We start from the raw sequence: 6,000 nt of genomic DNA, 5'->3' as shown, positions 1-6,000 counted from the left end.
AAAAAAGTATAACCATATGCAAAGCCGTACATAGATCCAGGCAAAAAAGATCCTCCAAATAATAAACGATTAAAAGGCAGCACACAAAAAAAATAAAGTGAAAAACTGTGTTTTTTTTAATACATAATAGGCAACGTTTCGGCTCTTACAAATACGAGCCTTTCAAAAGTGATGTTACAAAGGTAAGTGAATATATATTTACTATAGCAGTACAAAACATCATCAGCAAACAATTAATACAAAATCCATTATAAAGTGCATGATCGTAAAAGTGCAGTGCTCAATATTTATAAAATACAATGATACATGACTTCAATGTGTTATATAAATAAAGCTCTTTGATTTTAAGAAGACGTTCATGGTCGCCACCTCTACGTAGGGGGGGCACATGATCACTGATCCTAAATCTGAGTTGTCCCTCAGTGTGTCCCATTTCTGAAAAATGTTTAGATACCGGTAAATCTTTGACGCCCTTTCGTATTGTATAACGGTGTTGATTTAATCTTGTCTTTAAATCCAATGTGGTTTCCCCACATATATAAGCTGCCAAGGGCAGGACAGTAGGTAAATCACGAAATCACTGTTACAAGTTAAATAATGTCTAATATCGTAGGTGACCCCCTTATATTCAAACAAACTGCCTTTGATCATGTGAGAACAATTTACACATGACAAACAGGGGAAGCAACCTTTTTTGACAGATCCAAAATTGCCTCGCTGTGTGGTGCGCTGTTTAGAGCCCACATCCGCTCTCACCATTCTATCTTTCAAATTACTGCCACGTCTATATGAAAGTAGGGGTGGACATTGAAATTCAGGAATGTCTGTGAAGGTATGTGCTAGGATACACCAGTCTACGTTTATATTTGCAATTTCACTACTTTTGTTGTTATATGTAGAGATAAAAGGGATTCTGTTTATAGCTATTGAGAGTGGATCTAGAAAGAGCCTCCTGTCTAGATATAGACAGAGCTCTAAATCTATTTTGCTCAATCAACTTTGGTGGGTAACCCCGATCTCAAAATTTTTTTGTCATCATATTGAAACCTTCCTGTTTGTCTATTAATTCACTCGTGATTCTTGTAATTCGCAAAAATCTATCTATCTCATATCTATCTGTGTATATCCTATCTCTCATATCTATGTATCTATGTATGTATCTATCTATCTGTCTAAAAATTTAAAAAACAGCAGCACAGTCCCTTTGAAGAAATAGGTCTATAGGTGCTATCCTACACTCTCACCATGCAGAGTCCATAGAATACCAAGAGAAAAAAACGGCAGCACTCCATATAGTGAAAAACAGACGTGGTCTTTTATTCCACTTCGTGCAATGTTTCGGCTGTATCACAGCCTTTGTCAAGCAATGTGAGTCATGATACATAGAGATATTTATAGTCACAATGTGATGACATCATAATCATAGTAAACAAACATAAGTGATCAATATATACATATAATACAGTGTGTAATCTGTTGTGATCATATACATATAGAAAGCATATAATCTCCACATTGGTGCAGTGATATTTTACATAACCGATCATACAATCATTGATAAACAAATTGCATATAATAATAAAAGTGGTATATGGTACCTGTATGGGTACCTCCTCCTGGTGTAATCAAACAACCGGACGCCATGTGTGTCTCCATAGCACTACTGCGCATGTCTGTGAAAAGTCATGGAGAGCAGATACTGTAGTGCGCATCTCACGCATGCGCATAAGCGTACTCGGCATCAAAAGACACCATCTTGGATAAGGGTATGTGCCCGCACAATGAATAGTTATCACAACACGTGTATTAAGCCTAACTGGCTGAAAAATGGTGTCATGACTGCTTGCTATCTGTAAAGATATAGTTGTGACAGACTGAAAAAAGAGGTAGCAATTCTATTATATTATGTAACCCAGCATACTAAACTATATACACTGATGTGTAGACATAGATCAACATCTAAGTGTATTCAATAAGAGAACGGTACCATAAGTCAAGTACCAGGCTAGTAACTTGCTAACCACAAAGAATGGGCTAAATAGAGATATGAGAAATAACGGCTATAAAGGATACCACCAAAGAATGTGGGTCACAAAACCCAGGTACTACCCAATCATAGGCAGATCCTAAGTTTGTAAGGAGTAAGCGCAGGGCCGCAGTGGAAATGTATCCATCTCCAACTCCGGACGTTGCGAGTAACTCTCCCACTAGTGGATTCAAGAATAAAAAAGCCCTAGCGGTCAACAAGTACCAATTATGCAGAAACAAAGCTGTATTACTACTGTAAGTGGGTATTGTCACTGAAAATAAGTAACCTGTGCGGCATGAAAAATATATCCAAGAAAAAAGTTCTTAAGTCTGCTTCTCCAATGTACTTAACACAAAAGTTATATTTAAAAAGTATTATTTATTAAACTGAGCGTCATAAAAAAATAACAAAGAAACAAAAGAAATGTATTCTAGAATTCCAGGAGGGGTCCACAGGAGATGTCCAGTACAAAGTGATGGTGATTAAGTGACACAGTGACAAAATGTGATCTAAAAAGGAAAAAAGGGAAAAACATAATTAATATCACATGGTCATAACCAACACGGAAAATCATCTTCACAAAGGATGGGAGTTGCACATTGATGGGAGTCAGCATTCAAAAGATACCACTTGTTTTGAAATCAACGTTGAGCCCGTCTGGTTTCAACGTGTTAAATTTATAGATCCATTCTAATTCTCTTTATTTCAATAATTTAGTCCTGTCACCCCCTCTCCTTAAAGGTGGAATTCTGTCAATGAGGCGAAATTTAAGTTGGCCCTCTCTATGTTTGTGCTCATGGAAATGTTTGGGCACAGGGAGATCCTTTCTTCCAGCCCTAAAAGTATACCGGTGCTGGTTCATGCTTGTTTTAAAATCAAGAGTTGTCTCTCCAATGTACCATAACTGGCAAGGGCATTCAAGCATATAAATTACATGATCCGAATCACATGTCAAATAAAGTTTGATTTCGTATGTTACATTAGTAGATGGATGTGTAAAATTACCACCTTTCATCATCATGGTGCAGTTAACACACTATCTGCATGGAAAACTCCCTTTCTTCTGTGGGTCAAGAAAAGTCTGTTTTAATGTTTTTTTGGATCCCACATCAGTTTTTACTAACTTATCTCTAAGACTAGGTGTTCGTCGATAAGAGAAAAGAGGTGGGACACTGAATTCAGGGATATTAGGAAATGCAACCGACAAAATATGCCAGTTTTTGGATATAATTTTCCCTATTTCGTTACTGATATCTGTATAGGTAGAGACGAAGGGTATTCGTTTCAACACTGTTGAAGTGGTGGGATACATAGACCGACATCTCCTCAAAGTCACTCATGTAAATGTTAGCATACATGGGGGCTACATTAGCCCCCATTGCCGTACCTCTTAGTGCACATAAAATGTGTCCTGGAATAAAAAATAATTACATGTAAGCACCAATTCAAGCAATTCCATAATCAGTGAGGCTACCAAATCTGAGAAATCTGTTTTCATTAATTTCCTCCTTACTGCTGCCAAGCCTTTATCATGACTAATAGATGTATACAAACTAACTACGTCAAATAATGCCAAGATTACATTACCCATAGATCGTAGATCTTCAAGCTTTTTCAAAAAGTCAGATGTATCTCTAATGTTGGATGGAGTGTTTACAGCAAAAGGTCTCAAGAATTTGTCTAAAAAAATCGCAATGGTGTCAAGTATAGAGCCCATACCCGTCACTATGGGTCTGCCAGGAGGATTTGTAAGACATTTATGAATTTTTGGCAACAGATACAAAACCGGTGTAACCGGATGGTCAACTTTTAAATAGTCTTTAAATAGTGCATAGTCAATAAGGTTTGTCTCTCTAGCTCTATCCAGAGCGGCATAGGAGGAGACACCAGCTTCTTAAGAAAACCATCACCAAGTGAATTAAAAAAAAGGTACGGGAACCACTCTAAAAGAGCATTGAACCTGAGACTGCACCTTACCACATTAGGCGAATACTATAAGATCGGTTGGATTCCGAAAGGCATGCTTTCTAATGTCAGACCTAATCTTTTTTCAATGAATGTATCATTTGGTCAGCGTTTTAAAGAATTATCGAATAAATATGTATCAGATATTTTGTTATTTAATCTTGAATTTTTGCAAATGAAATTGAAAGAATTGATGGTTAAAACATAGGAAGTGTATAATGAACTTAAAAATGCATTATCAGAGGATGACTATAATACTTTTAAGGACAAAGTTACTGGCTATCTATCCAAGCTACAGGTTGAACTTGAGAGCATTAAAAGGCAGAAATGGAACAGGAATGGTGAAGTTTACCACAAGGGGACGATCTATGCATGGCAGAGCAATCCAGGCAACCAGGGTTCATCAAGGCAAAAAGAGTATCCACGCAGGAATAAGGGAAGATTGACTGCTAAAGACCAGGATAATACTACTGCCAGTTCAGAATCTTTTTTAGGGGTAAGTGCGAATCCCCAGCCTTTAAGGACAAACCCACCAGAAGAGGGGGAACCAGACACTGGTGATACAGAAAAAAACAAGTCAGAGAGAGAAATCAGCTCCGACAAAGGTGATGACAAGGAGGAAAGACAAACACTAGTTGTCAACATTTCTTTCAAAATTTTGACTCCGGCACAAACATCACTTCTGAATAGAGGATTATCCTTCTGTCCGGCTGCACCAATTGATTGGTTCAATATCAAGATTGACCTCCAGAGCTTCTTCAGATCAAACTATCTTTACAGGGGCGTGGCCTGACTGCGAATGGAGACGGTCGCACACTAGAGCCTCTCCTGCCCGAACCCCGCTTTAGCACCGCTATCCACTCCAATCCGGTTTGCCAGGCCGCATTAAATAGGAGCAAAGAGAAAGGGGGGTACTTGGACCCCAGCTGTACCCCTGAATCGTGCTGCGGCACGAGGCATCAGTCGGTTTTTAACCAAAATGGCAGCGGCGTCTGGGAAGCCCCCCCGATGGAAGACGCGAAGAGCAGCTTACCGGTGGCGGATCTTCCTCTGATGTCCTGGGGCGCCACTGATCACGCGCCAGGTACGGAGGGACAGGCTGTGCTGCCTCACCGACACGCGGCCAAGATGACGGCGGCCTGCATGGCGGGGAACTCCGCAGCACAATCCGACTTCCCGCTGACGTCCTCCGCAGAAGCCATTCACAAGGATGGAGACATTACCGGACCTGCTACCCAGTGGTGCCGACTCGACGGGACAGAGAGGGGCGCGCCGGTGGATCCAAATATTCACCGGCAGCACCAGGAGGCCGAGATGGAGGCCAGCCACACCATTCTTGGTACTGAGGGGCCCACACCAGGGATCCAGCGGTCACGCACCCTATATGTGGAGGCCCAGGTACATCCAGCTCCACGGGTCCCAAAGGAGCTACAGCTGGGAGATTTGCAGCATCCACCTCCTGGGCCAAGTGAGGCCTTACACCCTTCTCCCCCATTGCAAGCCCCTGGGCTAGTAGAGGTCCCTGTGGAGACCTCGGGGTCTGCTCTGCAGCCCCTTGATGAGCCTTCTCCCCTATGCATAGCTGGGCCTTCGTGGGCTGAGGAAGTGCATCTCCAGCAGTAGAGAAATGGGGGTCAGGAAGATCCACAGTGGACAAAGAGAAAGGGAGGGGAGGCGATGACATCTGTGCCCCACTCCCCGGTTCTTTGGTCGGACACAGGGGAAGAATGGCCGGCGACACCGGTCGCGCATACCCCATGCTCCTCCCCCATGTCAACAGCTCCTTTTCCCTTACAACTGGGGCCATATTGTGTCAATGCTTCTATTGGCCATTCTGCATCTAATGCAGCCTTTTCTCAGGATAGAGTGACTGAGCCTCAACGAGTCATACTGTCCCAAGAATTTGCGCTCTGGCTGAATTATGTGCCCTCAGTTCCCGCCTTTGTACCATTCCCATCAGGGATGATATGGGAAGCTATGTAGCCAGGTTGGAACAGTCTTTCACC

The 6,000-nt window shown here is 41.8% G+C and overlaps 1 long non-coding RNA gene across 1 annotated transcript in view; it reads right to left on the bottom strand.

Moving 5' to 3' along the window:
* Nucleotides 1-267: 267 nt before the first annotated feature.
* The window catches only part of LOC140116646 (uncharacterized), a 37,198-nt gene continuing 31,465 nt past the window's right edge, over nt 268-6,000 (bottom strand). Inside the window, exon 3 of the long non-coding RNA XR_011852882.1 lies at nt 268-2,538. This is a non-coding gene — a long non-coding RNA (uncharacterized lncRNA). The remainder of the gene's footprint in view (nt 2,539-6,000) is intronic.

This window comes from Engystomops pustulosus, chromosome 2 (genome assembly GCF_040894005.1).
Source record: "Engystomops pustulosus chromosome 2, aEngPut4.maternal, whole genome shotgun sequence".
NCBI lineage: Eukaryota > Metazoa > Chordata > Amphibia > Anura > Leptodactylidae > Engystomops > Engystomops pustulosus.
The sequence above is the reverse complement of the archived record's forward strand: the minus strand, read 5'-3'. Positions and strand labels throughout refer to the sequence as shown.